Consider the following 18,337-nt stretch of genomic DNA (forward strand, 5'->3'; position numbering starts at 1 on the left):
ATCTGTCTGTAAACAATTGTTGGAAAAATGACTTGTGTCATGCACAAAGTAGATGTCCTAACTGACTTACCAAAACTATAGTTTGTTAACAAGAAATTTGTGGAGTGGTTGAAAAACGACTTTTAATGACTCCAACCAAAGTGTATGTAAACTTCCAACTTCAACTGTATATATTTTCACAAGATTTATTATTATATTAAGTTGTTCAATACACGTTCAAACCTTAACCTGTGCGTGCAGTGGCATGGCAGAGGTAAAGGGGTAGAAAGGGAGGGATGTGTTAAGAAGAGGGGTATCAGGTAATCTCAGCGTACAAACATTTCTGGAACTATACACTTGATAGTTATGGTGTCAAACATAGGAAATTCAATTAAAGCTTCTTTTTTTTACAAAAACAATCAGTATTTAAACATTTTGGTTATAATATTTAGGTCAAGTTATTATTCTGTTGTCCTAACCCACAACTATATGGGGGGGATGGGAGATGTGTATAGGACAAGGTGTATCGATCCTAGTGCAAAAACATTTCTGGAACTCAAACTTTACATATACTGTGTCAATCATTCACTTAAAAGCAACTTACCACATGCTAATGTAAAAACATTCAGTTCTAACATTTTGGTCAAGTGTTTTCTGCCTGTTTCTTGACTCCCTCCATTCATGGTCTGCAATGTTTGAGATCAGAGAAATAACTTTTGGACTGATTGCATGCTGCTTTCTTGAGTTCTTCTCCACTTTGGACCCAATATCTGGGTTGCTCTTGCGTTGGATGAAATTACATAAATAACGTCATTCTATACTACTTATTAAAATCACTAGCAGTGGTCCTCTACCCCGTCAGATAGAATCATTTGATTTGTTGACTAACAAAAATGGACCTGCAAAAATCCATTGATCTAATTTAAAGGGGTTCACGTAGGATGTTTGCAATGTGATATTAGAAAATGTCTGATACAGTTAAAGTAACAGTGGAACGATAATGTTTCACAATGTTTTTTCACCAGAAGGTACGTTGTTGCTAATTTAGCTGCTGATTTGGGACTAGATATGAAAACCTTGAGCAAACGCAAGATGCGGTTAGATGTCATCGCCGGTAAGAAATATCTTGACGTGAACAAAGAGACGGGGGAGCTGTATATTGTTGAAAATATGGACAGGGAATACCTCTGTAGTTCTAAAACAGCTACAACTTGTTTTCTAAAAATGGAGGTAATTATTGAAAATCCAGTTCGGATATTTAACATAGAATTGGAAATCGTTGATATAAATGACAACGCGCCACGTTTTCGTAGAGATATCATAAACCTAGATATTTCTGAATCGACCCCAGCCGGAGAGCGTTTTTCTCTAAGCAATGCAATTGACCCCGATGTGGGCACGAATTCTGTAAAAACCTACCATATCAGTGAAAGTGATCATTTTGATATTGAAATTCAGACCGGGAGGGATGGATCGAAGTTCGCCGATTTGATACTGAAAAAGGCTTTAAACCGAGAGGAGCACGCCGTTCATAACCTAATACTCACCGCTGTAGATGGTGGAGTCCCCGCGCGCTCTGGTACAGCCAACATAATTGTTCGTGTCCTGGACACAAATGATAATGCCCCTCAGTTTGACAAAGATTCATATAATATAAATATAATGGAAAACTTTCCAATAGGAAGCCTTGTAGTTAAATTGAATGCAACAGACTTAGATGATGGTATCAATTCGGAAATAGTATATTCATATAGCTTGTATACATCAGAGAAAACACAAGAAACGTTCAGTTTAAACCCTAATAACGGAGAAATAACGGTGAAAGAAATGATAAATTATGAAGACTTCAGGATCTATGACATGGAAGTCATTGCAACTGATAAGGGGACCAACTCTTTGTCAGGTCAGTGTAAAATAACTATTCTAGTGACGGATATGAATGACAATCATCCTGAAATATCAATCAAATCATATCAAAGTCCTATAAAGGAGGATATAGCAGTAGACACGGTGATAGCAGTTGTCAGTGTCAGCGATAAAGATTCAGGTGAAAATGGGATTGTCGATATCCATATTGCGGATGAATTACCTTTTGCACTAAGAGAGAATTCCGATAACTATTATGAGTTAGTAGTATCAGAACCTCTCGACCGTGAGAAGGTCCCAGAATATGACATAACTTTTACCGTAACAGACAGGGGTTCCCCTCCGCTATCTGACAATGAAACAATGACTTTAGAACTACTAGACGTTAACGACAACGTTCCACAGTTCCCCCAGTCGTTCTACACTCTACCCGTTATGGAGAATAACGCGCCTGGGGCCTTGCTAAGTTCCCTCACTGCGTTTGATCCAGACCTCCATGAAAACCAGTATCTAGTTTATTTCATCATAGAAAAGGAGATAGTGAACACCTCCATTTCCATGCTGTTTTCCATCAATCCGGAGAACGGTAATCTTTACGCACTGAAGACGTTTGACTATGAGATAGAGAAGGAGTTCCTTTTCCACATTGAGGCCAGAGACTCTGGTGTTCCTCCTCTCAGCAGTAATGTGACTGTCCACATCATTATTGTTGATCAGAACGACAACACCCCGGTCATAGTCTCTCCGTGGCGCGTGCACGGCTCCTTGGTGGAGGAAAAGATTCCCAGATCCACCGATAAAGGATCCCTGGTCTCCAAGGTGATAGCCATAGACACGGACTCGGTCCAGAACTCTCGGATTACATACCAGTTTCTACAGGTTACTGACGCCACCGTATTCAGTCTGGACCAATACAATGGAGATATCCGGACCATGAGAATGTTCAGTTACAGAGATCCGCGTCATCAACGGCTGGTTGTCATCGCCAAGGACAACGGGGAACCTGCTCTCTCAGCTACAGTTACCATCAAGCTGTCAACAGTGGAGACTGCTGTTAAAGCCTACTCTGACATGACTGAAGTGCCTCTAGAATATGACATATTTTCAGACTTAAACCTGTATTTGGTGATCGGCTTGGGCTCGGTGTCCTTTCTGTTACTGATCACCATATTGGTCACCTGTGTGCTGAAGTGTCAGAAACCGATGCCCAGCAAAGCGGCTCCTCCCAGTAGGAACAGCGTGATCAGCAAGAGAGGAACTCGACCATCGCAGATTCCACCCTGGTCTCCAACGATGCCTACTGGTACAGTCTGTTTCTAGCAGAGACCAGGAAAGGAAAGCTGGTAGTCAGACAGCCTGTGCCAAAGGCGGGCTCCAGATACATTGTGTCCAGTTTACCAAGGAGCACGGGCCTGACAGAGACCAGCGACTCAGCAGCCTCTACTCTGCAGGTAAGAAGGACCTCCACCTCTGAATGACCTCCACATCAAAGCACAATGCAACAGTATGACTGAGTCACTGCAATCTTAGAAAAAGGGTTCCAAAAGGGTTCTTCAGATGTTCCCATAGGAGAACCCTTTTTGGATCCAGGTAGAACCCTTTTGGGTTCCATGTAGAACCCTCTTTGGAAAGGGTTCTTCATGGTACCGAAAATGATTCTACCTGGAACCCAAATGGTTTTACCTGGAACCAAAACTAGTTCTTCAAATGATTCTCCTATGGGGAATGCCAAATAACCCTTTTAGGTTCTCCAGTGCCATCTGAAAGTATTCAGACCCCTTGACTTTTTCCACATTTTGTTACGTTACAGCCTTATATATATATATTTTTTTAAATTCCCTCATCAACCTACACACAATACCCCATAATTATCACGGCTCAGGCTAAGACCCAGATGTAGACACAGGAGGTGGAAAGTATGAGTCTCAGAGTTTATTAGTTTAAGGAGCAGGCAATCGGTAGGTTAATAACGTCTTATGGCTGCAATCCCGCTACCGGCATCGATATGACAACATCCAGTGAAAGTGCAGGGCGCCAAATTCAAACAACAGAAATCTCATAATTAAAATTCCTCAAACATACATGTGTCTTTTATCAATTTAAAGGTAATCTTGTTGTTAATCCCACCAAAGTGTCCGATTTCAAAAATCTTTTATAGCGAAAGCACTACAAACGATTATGTTAGGTCACCACCAAACCACAATAAGCACAGCCATTTTTCCAGCGAAAGATAGCAGTCAGAAAAAGCAGAAATAGAGATAAAATTAATCACCAACCTTTGATTATCTTCATCAGATGACACTCATAGGACTTCATGTTACACAATACATGCATGTTTTGTTTGATAAAGTTCATATTTATAACAAAAAATCTGAGTTTACATTGGCGCGTTACATTCACTAGTTCCAAAAACATCAAGTTATTTTGCATAGCCACATCGTTTCAACAGAAATACTCATCATAAATGTAGATGATAATACAAGTTATACACATGGAATTATAGATATACCTCTGCTTAATGCAACCTCTGTGTCAGATTTCAAAAAAACTTTACGGAAAACGCAAATCATGCAATAATCTGAGACAGAGCTCAGAACAATAGCCAAATTAGCCGCCATGTTGGGGTCAACAGAAACAAGAAAATACATGATACATGTTTCCTTACCTTTGATGAACTTCATCAGAATGCAGTCCTAGGAATCCCAGGTCCACCATAAATGCTTGATTTGTTCGATAATGTCCGTTATTTATGTACAATTAGCTACTTTGGTTAGCGCGTTTGGTAAACAATTCCAAAGTCACAAAGCACGTCCACTATAACGTGACAAAATGTCAAAAAGTTCCATAACAGTCAGTAGAAACATGTCAAACGATGTACTGAATCAATCTTTAGAATGTTGTTAATATACATCTTGAATAACGTTCCAACCGGAGAATTAGATTGACTTCAGTTGAGCGATGGAACGGAGATGCCTATCACGTGAACGCGCGTGGTCAAAGCATGGTCAGCTCGTGGCAGTGGTGACTAATTCCTGTCTCCTTCGGCCCCCCTTCACATTAGAGTCATCAGACAAAGTTCTATTGACTGTTGACATTTAGTGGAAGCCGAAAACTCATCAATATCTCGCTGTAATTTCAACGAGAGCTTGGTTGGAAACAAGAGACAAAGTGCTGTGAGCCAAGGGTTTCATTCTAGATACATGGAAAGTGGGATGTATACGGAGGGTGTGGGGCAACAGAAAGACCTTACAGATGGGGAAAAGGTCGATAAAATGGGGGGAAAGTTTGCGGAACTCCACCAGGAAGGGCAGATCCCGAGTGGAAAGCCATGGAAAGCCAGAGACCCGTAGCAGAACAGGGAAGGGTGTTGCGGGCATAATCCACCTACACCAATTGCTGGCTCCAGGTGGTGGGATTGGTGGAGACGAGGCAACAAAGAGTCGAATCCAGGTCCTGATTGTCTCGCTTCCGACTGGCCGTTAGAATGGGGTTGGATGAAAACCAGAGGACAGGCTGGCCGACTACCCAATGAGGGTGCAGAACGCCTTCCAGAACCGGGATGAGAACTGAGGACAGTGATTGGAGACAATGTTGACCGGAAGTCCATGGATCCGTAAGAAGTGCTGCACCATGAGCTGGGCCGTCTCCTTAGCTGAGGGCAACTTAGGCTGGCTTTGGAAAACCTATCCACCACCGTTTGGATGGTGGTGTTGCCATCTGACGGAGGGAGACCCGTGATGAAGTCCAAGGATATATGGGACCAGTGGCCGTGAGGGACAGGGAGTGGTTGAAGGAGGCCAGCCGGGGTCTTGTTCTGCACACACAGTGCAGGCGGCAACGAAGAGATGTCAGGAACCATGGCTGCCACCAAAAACGTTGTTGGACCAAAGCTAAGGTCCGATGGGAGCCAGGATGACAGGTGAGTGTGGAAACAAACATCCAGTTGGCTGGGAACACTGCGCCTTGCGGACCAGACCTCCACCACGAACTGACGGGACGGGTCCGGATGGATTAAGATGGAAGCTGTAGTGAATCGCTGCTTGAGGTCTCAGAACGTCCGGTCAGCTGCTGGGAACCATATGAACGGAAGTTTCCGTCACATTTTCTTCTAAGAGTGTGTGCCCTAAAACAGGGGTTCCCAAACTCTTTTACTCGGGGCCCCAACATTGGGGAATATCCTGCATCCCCCAACGCGCGCCAAGTCTATTTCTACGGGCACAAGCACAGTTCATGACACAAACTGTTCACACCCCTCTTGTTGCTAAAAAATAATTTAGTAGCTTTAAAGCTTATTTCCTGCAATTCTATACATTTTATCATTGGGTTACAACAATATCTACATTTTTGGGGCGTACAATATATCTCAATATTTCTATTATTTATTTTATACATTTTTTTGGGGTCATTTTTATCAAGGGTGTTGTTAATTATGGACATGACTGTATTGGCAACGCATACGCCTCCAGTTCCACAACAAGCAAAGTGACGTTAACCCAGTGAAGTTGTTGGGAAGTTACAGTAATGAGAGAGCAACACCAAATGTTGATTAGAACCACACTACTGTGTAAGAACAAAAAGTAAATCCAAGATGGCATCGTGAATAACACAAATATAAGTTCTGTTTATTTCTGAGAAGAAGCAATGATGATTTTATAAAATACTGTTCAATAACTGCAACTTGGAAAATTACTGAAACTTAAAATGTGTAAGATCAAATTTGATAATGTTTTTGGCATCACATAACCTATTCACACAAACTTGTCGCATACTGTTTACCCAGATATACCGTATACAAAGTGTCAGGTGTTGAGAGGGCAGGTGTAACATTTCCACCTTCCACCACATTACCAGTCTAAATACAGGTCCCCTTCTGGCATTGCCAGGTAATCAGGCCTAGTTCCTTTATCTCTGAAATTCATTCATCTGTTATGAATGTATATTTTCTCCCTCTAGCACCTCAACAAACAGCTGCAGCACCTGCTGGGAAAAAGGCCTCTCTAATTTGGTCTGACAGGTTGAATGGCGTGTGGCTTATATTTCACTGCACTGACTGTGCCTGCATACTGCATCCTTGTAGAGCTAACACACAGTGATGGAGATTACACAGCGCCAGCAGCAATGTTGTCTATATATGGTACAGCCTACAAGAAAATGAGACAGAAACCCCTTGAGCTTTCAAAACAAACAAGGTTACGGTTTCACATTAGACTTCCTGTCCTTTATGAGTCTAGATGGACCAAATGGCTTCCTCTCATTATTGACATCGCATGATCTATTCTAATTCGGTATTTGTTTATTGACTTTCATTTCATCAAATATCTCCATCCCCTGATTTAAAATGCATCCGAATAAACCCCCCCCTCTCTCTCTCAGTGAGCCGTCAAGCTGAACGCCTCAATGAGGCCACTCCCGCCTCCATGCTGCAGAGGTTGTCTCTCCTCCTCTTACGTCACTCAGTAGGGAAGAGAGAGCAGGAGGTCTGCAGCAAGAGAGGGGTCAGGGTTGTAGTGAACTTGTTTTGCTGTGCACCACTCTCTCTATACCTAATAATGTGCACTGTCATTCCTCAACATCCAGCCATAGCCTATCCATAGTCTATCTACATGTTCTGCAATATCTGTCCTCGTGTTATTATACATTTCCGCACTCGTTCCAATGTATAACAAATGTTTTACTTGATCAAGGCTGGTTCTTGTAAAAAGGTAAGTATTTGTAGAATAAATTATGTGTGTGCGCTTGTGTGTGAGGGTGACTGTGTGTGTGTGTGTGGATTGCTGAAACGGTTGTTTTCCTAACCAACTCATGTTACCCTTTTCAGGTTGCCATGACATTTTTCCTTCTATCCTGTTTTGTCTGTTTTGGGCTGTAGGCTATATATTTTTGAAGTATTAACTTTCAGACTTTTCCCAAGATTGATCAGATAATCCCTTCAGTAGAAATGGAGTGATTAATATGACAAAATGAGAGTATAGCCATAGGCCATAACCATGCATACAGAAAGATTCCTTGTGTTCTGCAATGTCTTGACCATTGAAATGCTTCTTTCTTTTCTCCCTGTTCTTAAGTACCCTAAATGAGGGAAGTCCACTGTGCAGCTGGAGGTATGCAGGAGTCTCACTCAACCGCCCCGGGAACCCCTTTTAAAATGGCCTTACAGAAATGATGTGTTTTCTTTTTCGTGTCTGTTTTTGTTTCAGTGGAGTTCTTCTCGTCCTGTGTTTTTCCCCTCTAGTTAAGAGGAGCGGTGGTTTTGATCACAAATGTCACTCTGGTGATACCCCTGCCCCGTTCCTCATGGCTTCATCCATGAAAAGCACCAGATTGGGTCTGTCCTGCATCGACCTTTTGCCCCTTTTTAACAGATCCTCATCCCCAAACTAGCCAATGCTGCCCATGTTAGACTCTTATCCTCAAGGCTCCTCCTATTGGGCCTGTCTCAGCTCTGACTACATAATAATATCCTCCTCCTATTGGGCCCGTCTCAGCTCTGACTACATAATAGTATCCTCCTCCTATTGGGCCTGTCTCAGCTCTGACTACATAATAATATCCTCCTCCTATTGGGCCCGTATCAGCTCTGACTACATAATAATATCCTCCTCCTATTGGGCCTGTCTCAGCTCTGACTACATAATAATATCCTCCTCCTATTGGGCCCGTCTCAGCTCTGACTACATAATAATATCCTCCTCCTATTGGGCCCGTCTCAGCTCTGACTACATAATAATATCCTCCTCCTATTGGGCCTGTCTCAGCTCTGACTACATAATAATATCCTCCTCCTATTGGGCCCGTCTCAGCTCTGACTACATAATAATATCCTCCTCCTATTGGGCCCGTCTCAGCTCTGACTACATAATAATATCCTCCTCCTATTGGGCCCGTCTCAGCTCTGACTACATAATAATATCCTCCTCCTATTGGGCCCGTCTCAGCTCTGACTACATAATAATATCCTCCTCCTATTGGGCCCGTCTCAGCTCTGACTACATAATAATATCCTCCTCCTATTGGGCCCGTCTCAGCTCTGACTACATAATAATATCCTCCTCCTATTGGGCCCGTCTCAGCTCTGACTACATAATAATATCCTCCTCCTATTGGGCCCGTCTCAGCTCTGACTACATAATAATATCCTCCTCCTATTGGGCCTGTCTCAGCTCTGACTACATAATAATATCCTCCTCCTATTGGGCCCGTCTCAGCTCTGACTACATAATAATATCCTCTAGCAATGCTACTATTACGATGCTGATATGTAGGTTCTGCTGCCCTAGTTTCCTAACTCTAAAGTACATTTGGTCTTTCTTCTCTGGCGGAACAGTGACCTCTGGACGGTTTCCTATCAGGGAAACAAACTAATGGAATTGATTGGCCTCAGAGGACATCAGACAGAGACATTAATAATCATAACGCTGCTGATAATAATAATCATCTGTGATCTATTTGGCAGAAACTCTGGATTTAGTTGTAATCCAGATTAAAGAGGGGGATGGATGACGGTATGCCCTCTCTCCTGCGATTCCTTTTTTGTTTAGGGCACACACCTGTGTGTAACTCCTGATTGCAGCCAGTTACTGAGCACTCAACCCTGCATCTGGCCCCCGGGGGCCGCAGAATGACAGACAAAAAAAAAGAAAAGGAAATCGGACAATTGTCCGGCCCCCTCTTGCACACCACAACTGATCCCTGACTGACACATCTCACAGCATCCTACCCCGGCCCTCCCTGCAACCACCACAGACATATTACAACCCAGGCTGACATACATGTTAGCATGTAGCAGAACTTCCCCCAAATCCCTAGGTTTTCCAGTAATCCTGCTTGGAAGATTATGGACTTCCTGCTTTCCCCCTCCTGATTCAGGTAATCTTCCAACCTGGTATTCTGGAAAGACAGGGGATTTTGGGAAAGTTCCTGGATGTCTGCAACCCTAAACAGAACTATACGGTCCTCTGCATGTAATATTAATACATGCTCATCCCCTTCACTCCCATCACTAATGCAGATCAGGGACATGTTCTACTGTATCTTAGACTGTTTGTTTGGTGGATTGGACTGTACTGTTTGTGGTGTGAATGATTGACTGTTTGATTGTTTGACTGACTGTTGATGAGTTCACAACACAATGATCCTTGTGAATTCGTCTTCACTGGGATGTGATGCCTGACCTAATTCTTTGTGCAGAGGGACAGAAAATGAAACTTATCACCCAGTTACTTAGCAACTACTCTCTCCCTCACGTAATCTTGGAGCATGGTGTACATCGATAGCCCCACCACCACCAGAATCCTCCACTCTGTCGTTCTGCCTGATGCCTTGTCAGACTGACAGACCTCGGCTGCATGAGACGTGTCATAGTCTGGCCAATCACAAGGCTGTGAGTGTCCCAGATCCCTCCCACCTTTGTCTAATCCTCTTCTCTCATTCTCAGGGGTCCACCACCACTGGCAGCGGCAGCAGTTCCTCATAAGGCCCCATCCCCATTGGTCCACCAGAGTTACATCAGAAGGAACCCCGCGTCCACTGATGAAAGGAACCCCCGTCCTTACCCTACTCAGCCCCCTCCCCTAAGCGACCAGGCCTCCAGTGACACTTCACCTACACCCCCTTGGCCAAACAATGACTGTCATCCCAAGGACCTAAAGGACACTCTGATGGTCCCCTGCCCCCCTATCCCCCAGCCATGACCCAATCTCTCTAATAGCACACACTAGCCCCAATCAACTTCAACGTCTTTCAACATCCATTCAACACGCATGGTTCTGCATGGCTATGGCCCATCACTGAGGGCCCCTCACGTTTCAACTAACCACAGTGAAGAGAACATACACTAGAGAGACAGAATGCAGGAGGGTACTACAGGACATGCAGCAGGAGTTAAAACAGCCACTATGAATATACAGAGACAGACATAGGAATGTGGAATTGCCGTCAAAGACTGTACCCCCTTTCCAAAAGGAAAGACCTTGGATGTTAGGTTTTTACTTAAGTATTTGTTCTTGTTCGGTCAGAGCACACGTGTGGAAATGTAGAATCAAACAAACCAATATATCCTAAAAAGGAATTTAGAATACTTTCACCAATCCATTCATCAAACAACAAAGAGTGAGCCCTTCTTTATCAATAGTGTATATGTACGTATATCGGCCCTTTCCTTCATGTGCATCTGCTTTGTTAGGAAATGTGTTAGATGTGGTCCGGGATATTTTAAGTGACTCACAGTGTCTACCAAGGTCTCACTCTACCGTCACTGTTTATTCAGTTTTTTATTTTTCACTTTTCATAACAACAGTGTCATTACAAAGAATACTGTTAGCCACTATGATGAAGTCACAATTATGACACCTCTCTGATGAAGGTGCAATGACAAAGACTGCTGGTCTGGAGGAGGGGTCAGAGGTCATCGTCCTATGCTCTCACCCTCCTCCTCCACTCCAGAGCAGAGCAAACTGCACATAGTTCCCTCCTAAAAACATCCATGTTCTACCCCTATGTGAGGTTGGGGGTTGTCTGGGCTTTGCCAGTGAGGGGAAGTATTAGAAGTATCTGGTAATTTTGAATCATTTTGAATTAGGCCCTATGGCAAATACAGTTTCATCCAAATATAATATGTGCATTTTTTATATTGTTTCACTGCCTTATACGTTCACTTTAAACCTTTATCAGTGAATAAGTTCATTTTAATCACTTAAATGAATGACTGTTATTTTATGTGTAATGCTGGATGTATTTGATGCCAATGCTTTAGTATTGAAGTAAACAAAGAAAACAATACACTGGCCAAATTAATCTGTTTTTAAAGTTTACATTTCTTTATTTTTAAAACTATGTACAAAATGTGACTGCTAAACAAAATGAAACTCCAATATGTATTTAAAATATTACTACAATAACTACTATTCCTGCTTTTAGTTCTGATCAAGGCAAGTATATACGTGCTTTGTGTAGCCTATAGTATCTGTTGATGGTGCAATATGTAGTCAGTCTTTATGTATTGTACTGCATGCCATGTTGATCTGATCTATAAAACTATTACATTAATGATGAATTACCTCTTTGCTCTCTGGTTCTTTTAGCTCTCCAAGGTGGGCCCACTCATCCGTAGGACACAAAAGATGCCCCTAACCGCTGATACGAGGTCAGATATTTTTCAGATATGGTTAAGGTCAAGTTTGGTAGGTATCTGATCCTAGATCTGTGGTGTAGGGGCAGCTTTTGCTAGGGTCAGCTGAGCAGTTCCACAGCAGCTCATTGGTTGACATGCTAGCTACTGAAGCCTCCTCAATTCAACTTTTGAAGTAACTGCACATTAGCAGTTCTACCAGACAAAAGCTTCACGGTTGAACTGATTATTTGAAATGTTTAATAAACAAATCAATAGCCTGACGCAGGGTTTCCCAAACTTGGTCCTGGGGCCCCCCTGGGTGCACATTTAGGTTTTTGCCCTAGCACTACACAACTGATTTGAATAATCAAAGCTTGATGATGAGTTGATTATTTGAATCAGCTGTGTAGTGCTAGGGCAAAAACCAAAACGTGCACCCAGCGGGGCCCCAGGACCAAGTTTGGGAAACCCTGGCCTAACCTGGTGGTGCTGGGGTGTAGGTGGTGATCTATAAAACAGAAGCAACAACAGGACAGTGATAGGAAGAAAGTCATTATAAAATTATTGAATCTCATTGGTTAATACTTTACTGATTGATGAAACATGATAGGTGGATATTGAAGGTGGGTAAAGTGACAAAAGACTCAGAGGTAGGCCTCATAGAGTTAGATAGAGGACTCATCTTTACATTTGTGCCATTATGGCGTCTGTGACAGCATGGGCAGCGCCATTGAGGTTACAACCCATAGGAATCCCCACCCAGTTGACACTTGAACTACTTTAAATTGGCATGGTGGAAGCCCTCAATGGCGCTACCCATGCTAAAACAGCCATTTGGCCATTAGAGACCTCTATCATTCTCTATGGTAGGCCAATAACTTAAAGGGAAATGTTTTGCTTGTCAGCACTTAGTTTGTTTCCCAAACTACAGAAATCATCCCTGTATGGTGCATTTTGCGACTTATGATGCTGCGTTTTGCATCCTGTTATGCAAAATGCATCATACAAAGATGATTTCTGTATTTTAATAGTTACATATGTTGAAAACTTGATTGCTGACAAGCAAAACATTTTGGGACCTTATCAACAATGGACTAATGAAACAAATACCAAAAGATAGTTATTGGGTAGAATTTCTCTTTAAGTCACTGGCAGAAATCCATTATGGTTCATTTTTTGCTTCAACTATTTTTTTGTTTGGGGGGTGTACAGCTATAATATTCATGTTTCACACTTAGTTTATACCACATGTACCCATAGGCTGCCCTGCCCCCCCCCAAAAAAAGTAAGAAATACATACAGAGAAATCATATTGATCACAAAGGATTTTTAAAATAATACAATTGGTATGTAAAGAGGTGGGCCTACTCCCCAACATGTCCAGACCTCAATTGTTCCTTGACTTCCGTAATTCTAATGAGTGTTTATGAACGCAATAAGTGGAAAACTAAACTATATCTGCAGAATATTAACTTAATTGAACTGTGAGTTCGGGCAAATGAGGAAAACAACAGGATTTTACTACAAAGGTAAACAAGAACGTCGTTCAATTAGGCCAACAGTGACAAATGCGATATTGTTTCGAATCGTAAATTACGTAAATTCAGCGCAGAGAATATGTCAACAATACAGTTATCGTGATATGTTGTCATATATGCATATATTCATATGCATAGCTCATATATCAAGCACATATATTGAGCATCATTTGGTGACTTTAGTGCCCATGGGCTGCTTAAGAGCCTGCCTGCAACCATATGATTAACACTTGCATAACACACCCCATGACTAGACATGAAACTGCTGTTGCTCAAAACACAGTTCCCCAATAACACAAAGAGCATTCTAGTCTCAGCAGATTCTAATCGCACAAACAAACATAGAATACTAAACTCATCTGATTGACTCAAGTCATTGCACACACTCACTCTATTCAGGAGACCTTTAACCCCAGTTCCCCTTATTTCACTGTTCTTTGACACACATACATTTCATCACATGAACACACACACCTCACCCCCCTCTCCTACTGGTCGGGTGCCAAGAGCAGAGGACTCTGCTGTGCACCAATGGGGCTCCTGTTCTGGCTAGAGCAGGCCCGCCTCCAACTCTTCACCGACCAGTCAGAAGAGCAGAACTACCAGAATTAACCGACATCATATTGTGTATAAAACCTAATGCACGCTCTGTTTAGGCACTCTTTTTCGGCTAGTTCCTTCTGAGCTAAATGAATGAGTCCGTGCACGTTTTGTCAGATATCTTTACATCCAATTAAACTGTCTTACTATATACCGATCCACCCTGTCCTGCGTCTTAACTTGGTCTCATTTCTCTAGTAACGATTCATCAACAATGTGCAATGGTTTGATTAGACCAGGTCTATTTATTCTGATGGCAAAACGAGTGGCGTTAGCTAGCGGATATTTGCTTTTTCACTTTGTGGCCTAAAATGTTCTGTAGGCCTAGTCGTGAGGAAGAGGCAGATACATTTTCACTTTAAATATGATGGAGCTGGCTAGCTACTGGTGAAAGGGCACGTCAGATTTGATTTACATACATGCTCACGTAAATGTGGTTTTATTTTGCTATTCACAACATGACAGTGTAGATTTACAGTGAGAGACAGGCCATGGCTCATGACATATGTGACCATTTCCTTGACCCCTCTCTGATGGCCAGAGGGGTCTTGATGCTTGAGTCTGTGTTTATCACTGGAGGTCGGTGGCACCATCATTGGGAAGGAGGGGCTCGTGGTAATGGCTGGAGCGGAAACAGTTGAATGGTATCAAATATAGTACGTTGGGAAAATATTCAGACCCCTTGACCTTTTCCACATTTTGTTATGTTACAGCCTTATTCTAAAGAGCAATATTTCCCCCCTTCATCAATCTACACACAATACCCCATAATGACAAAGCAAAATCAGGTTTTTAGACATTTTTGCCAATTTATTAAGAATAAAAAAACGAAATATCAAAATGACATACTGTACATCAAACATGTTTTCCATGTGTTTGATGCCATTCCATTTGCTCCATTTCAGACATTATTATGAGCCGTCCTCCCCTCAGCAGCCTCCACTGGTGTGTATGGGGTTATGTTAATGTCTAGTTCAGCCCATACAAATAGAGTGAACTGAATGGTACTGCTGTAACTAAAGTAGTTGGGCAAAGAGAGATGGCCAAGAGCAACAAGACAGAGTCTACATAACAGACTGCTGTGAGTAGGACATCTAGTGATTCAGCACTATGATTCAGGACAGAGAGCCTCTCCTCCTCACACAGTAGTTCAGTTAGTACTGATTATCTATGATTCGGGACAGAGAGCCTCTCCTCCTCACACCGTAGTTCAGTTAATACTGATTATCTATGATTCAGGACAGAGAGCCTCTCCTCCTCACACCGTAGTTCAGTTAGTACTGATTATCTATGATTCAGTACAGAGAGCCTCTCCTCCTCACACCGTAGTTCAGTTAGTACTGATTATCTATGATTCAGGACAGAGAGCCTCTCCTCCTCACACCGTAGTTCAGTTAATACTGATTATCTATGATTCAAGACAGAGAGCCTCTCCTCCTCACACCGTAGTTCAGTTAGTACTGATTATCTATGATTCAGGACAGAGAGCCTCTACTCCTCACACCGTAGTTCAGTTAGTACTGATTATCTATGATTCAGTACAGAGAGCCTCTCCTCCTCACACCGTAGTTCAGTTAGTACTGATTATCTATGATTCAGTACAGAGAGCCTCTCCTCCTCACACCGTAGTTCAGTTAGTACTGATTATCTATGATTCAGGACAGAGAGCCTCTCCTCCTCACACCGTAGTTCAGTTAGTACTGATTATCTATGATTCAGGACAGAGAGCTTCTCCTCCTCACACCGTAGTTCAGTTAGTACTGATTATCTATGATTCAGGACAGAGAGCCTCTCCTCCTCACACCGTAGTTCAGTTAGTACTGATTATCTATGATTCAGGACAGAGCCTCTCCTCCTCACACCGTAGTTCAGTTAGTACTGATTATCTATGATTCAGGACAGAGAGCCTCTCCTCCTCACACCGTAGTTCAGTTAGTACTGATTATCTATGATTCAGGACAGAGAGCTTCTCCTCCTCACACCGTAGTTCAGTTAGTACTGATTATCTATGATTCAGGACAGAGAGCCTCTCCTCCTCACGCTGTAGTTCAGTTAGTACTGATTATCTATGATTCAGGACAGACAGCCTCTCCTCCTCACACCGTAGTTCAGTTAGTACTGATTATCTATGATTCAGGACAGAGAGCCTCTCCTCCTCACACCGTAGTTCAGTTAGTACTGATTATCTATGATTCAGGACAGAGAGCCTCTCCTCCTCACACCGTAGTTCAGTTAGTACTGATTATCTATGATTCAGGACAGAGAGCCTCTCCTCCTCACACCGTAGTTCAGTTAGTACTGATTATCTATGATTCAGTACAGAGAGCCTCTCCTCACGCCGTAGTTCAGTTAGTACTGATTATCTATGATTCAGCACAGACAGCCTCTCCTCCTCACACCGTAGTTCAGTTAGTACTGATTATCTATGATTCAGGACAGAGAGCCTCTCCTCCTCACACCGTAGTTCAGTTAGTACTGATTATCTATGATTCAGTACAGAGAGCCTCTCCTCACACCGTAGTTCAGTTAATACTGATTATCTATGATTCAGCACAGACAGCCTCTCCTCCTCACACCGTAGTTCAGGTAGTACTGATTATCTATGATTCAGGACAGAGAGCCTCTCCTCCTCACACCGTAGTTCAGTTAGTACTGATTATCTATGATTCAGTACAAAGAGCCTCTCCTCACACCGTAGTTCAGTTAATACTGATTATCTATGATTCAGCACAGACAGCCTCTCCTCCTCACACCGTAGTTCAGTTAGTACTGATTATCTATGATTCAGGACAGAGAGCCTCTCCTCCTCACACCGTAGTTCAGTTAGTACTGATTATCTATGATTCAGGACAGAGAGCCTCTCCTCCTCACACCGTAGTTCAGTTAGTACTGATTATCTATGATTCAGTACAGAGAGCTTCTCCTCCTCACACCGTAGTTCAGTTAGTACTGATTATCTATGATTCAGTACAGAGAGCCTCTCCTCACGCCGTAGTTCAGTTAGTACTGATTATCTATGATTCAGGACAGAGAGCCTCTCCTCCTCACGCCGTAGTTCAGTTAGTACTGATTATCTATGATTCAGGACAGAGAGCCTCTCCTCCTCACACCGTAGTTCAGTTAGTACTGATTATCTATGATTCAGGACAGAGCCTCTCCTCCTCACGCTGTAGTTCAGTTAGATAATCAGCACTATGATTCAGGACACAGAGCCTCTCCGCACACCGAGCCATCTGGTCTGCTGCAAGGTGCTGACTTTTACTTTTATGTTCTATACATGGCAGCATAATGCAATTCAAACAAATATAAATGAGTAAATTGCGACAGAACTTGAAGGGATGATGATGATCTGGGAGAAAAAGATGGTATCGATAGTATTGATGATATTGCTGGTATTGATTGTATTGCTGGTACTGATTGTATTGCTGGTACTGATGATACTGATAGTATTGCTGGTATTGATGATACTGATAGTATTGTAATGAAACAGCAGGGAGCAGGTGTCAAACCCTCAACCTTCTAGCCCGAGGTCCGGCGCGCTATCGACTGTGCCGCAAAAGCATGCTCGTGCGGCAGAGTCGATTTCCGCGCTTATAAACCCAGGGTCGTTACAGTATTGATGATATTGCTAGTACTGATTGTATTGCTGGTATTGATAATACTGATAGTACTGATAGTACTGACGGTATTGATTGTACTGATTGTATTGCTGGTATTGCGGTGAAGGGTGCCTGTCAGAGACAGGTAAATAGTCAGGTCCGTAGTGTTAGCAGCACACCTCGCTGTCCCTTCACGTCCTTTGGCTCTGGTCTGTGTAAATGGTATAGCTGGATTTGTTTTTATTTCACCTTTATTTAACCAGGTAGGCCAGTTGAGAACAAGTTCTCATTTACAACTGCGACCTGGCGAAGATAAAGCAAAGCAATGTGACAAAAACAACAGAGTTACACATGGTATAAACAAACGTACGGTCAACAACACAATAGAAAATTCTATGTACAGTGTGTGCAAATGTAGTAAGATTAGGCAGGTAAGGCAATAAATAGGCCATAGAGGCAAAATAATTACAATTTAGCATTAACACTGAAGTGATAGATGTGCAGATGATGATGTGCAAGTAGAGATACTGGGGTGCAAAAGTTAACCACTCCTCTCCACTGCATAGCTAGTTAACCACTCGTCTCCACTGTATAGCTGGTTAACCACTCGTCTCCACTGCATAGCTGGTAAACCACTCGTCTCCACT

General features: G+C 42.6%; 1 pseudogene; it reads left to right on the forward strand.

Moving 5' to 3' along the window:
• The first annotated feature begins 244 nt into the window (after nt 1–244).
• Nucleotides 245–11,896, forward strand: LOC139581898 (protocadherin alpha-C2-like; annotated as a pseudogene).
• Nucleotides 11,897–18,337: the final 6,441 nt, after the last annotated feature.

Source organism: Salvelinus alpinus, chromosome 7, assembly GCF_045679555.1.
Source record: "Salvelinus alpinus chromosome 7, SLU_Salpinus.1, whole genome shotgun sequence".
NCBI classification, from domain to species: Eukaryota; Metazoa; Chordata; class Actinopteri; order Salmoniformes; family Salmonidae; genus Salvelinus; species Salvelinus alpinus.